Below are 1330 nucleotides of genomic sequence, written 5' to 3'. Positions count from 1 at the left end.
TTTTTTTTTTGAGACAGAGCCTCAAGCTGTCCCCCTGGGTAGAGTGTTGTAGCATCACAGCTCACAGCAACCTAAAACTCCTGGGCTCAAGTGATTCTCCAGCCTCTGCCTCCCAAGGAGCTGGGACTACAGATGCCCGCCACAACTCCCGGCTGTTTTTTGGTTGCAGCCATCATTGTTTTTTGGTGGGCCGGGGCTAGATTTGAACCCGCTAGCTCAGGTGTATGTGGCTGGCACCTTGGTCACTTGAGCCACAGGCACTGAGCCTGATTTCTATTCTTTTAAAAATATATATTTTTTGTAAGACAGTCTCACTCTGTTGCCCTGGGTAGAGTGTCATGTCATCATGTCAGCTAACAGCGAACTAAAACTCTTGGGCTCAGGCAATCCTCTTGCCTCAGCCTCCTGAGTAGGGGGACTGCAGGAACCTGCCTCAATGCCTAGCTAGGTTTTCTATTTTTAGTAGAGACAGGGTCTCATTCTTGCTCAGGCTGGTCTCAAATTCCTGAGCTCAAGCAATCTACCTTTCTCAGCCTCCTAGAGTGCTAGGATTGCAAGCATGAGCCTATTCTTTTAAATGTCAATTAAACATTTTTTATTGTTGTTAATTTGTGTTTTATGGCCCAGAATGAGGTCTGTCTTGGGTGAATGCTCCATGCGACCTTGAGAAGAATGTGTATTCTGCTATTGTTGGAGAGAATATTTTACATATGTCAGTTAAATCAACTTGATAAATGGTTTGGTTTAAGAGCAACCATGTCCTTATTGATTGCCTGCCTGTTGGACTGCCAATTACTCATAGAGAGATGCAGAAGTCTCCAACTCTAGTAATGGATTCATATAGCTGTAGTTCTTCCAGTTGTTGTTGGTTTTTATTTTTTCTTTTGAGACAGAGTCTTACTATGTTGCCCAGGCTAGAGTGTAGTGGTGTCATGGTAGCTCACTGCAACTTCACAAACTTGTGGGCTTAAGTGAGCCTCCTCCCTCAGTCACCCAAGTAGCTTAAACTACAGGTACCTGCCAACATGCCTGGATAATTTTTTTCTGTAATATATTTAATAGAAACAGGGTCTAGACCTTGCTCAGGTTGGTCTCCAACCCCTGGCCTCAAGTGATTCTCCCACTTTAGCCACCCAGAGTGCTAGGATTACAGGCGCACCCAGCCTCTTTCAGTTTTTGCCTTGTGTGTTTTGACGCTTAGGTTCTAGTTATATACACATTTGGGATTATGTCTTTTTGAAAAAATTGACCTTTTTATCATCATGTAGTGCCATTTTTACCTAAGATAATTTTCCTTATTCTGATGTCTTTTTTTTTTTTTTTTTTTTTT

At 42.7% G+C, this 1330-nt stretch overlaps 1 protein-coding gene across 1 annotated transcript in view; it reads left to right on the top strand.

The window, feature by feature from the left end:
• WBP2NL (WBP2 N-terminal like) overlaps window positions 1-1330 on the top strand; it is a 17336-nt gene that overhangs the window by 14695 nt on the left and 1311 nt on the right. The gene's annotated exons all lie outside the window — the stretch shown is intronic.

The sequence above is a fragment of the Otolemur garnettii genome, unplaced genomic scaffold (genome assembly GCF_000181295.1).
Source record: "Otolemur garnettii isolate 467f Iridium unplaced genomic scaffold, OtoGar3 scaffold00007, whole genome shotgun sequence".
Taxonomy (NCBI): Eukaryota; Metazoa; Chordata; class Mammalia; order Primates; family Galagidae; genus Otolemur; species Otolemur garnettii.
The sequence above is the reverse complement of the archived record's forward strand: the minus strand, read 5'-3'. Positions and strand labels throughout refer to the sequence as shown.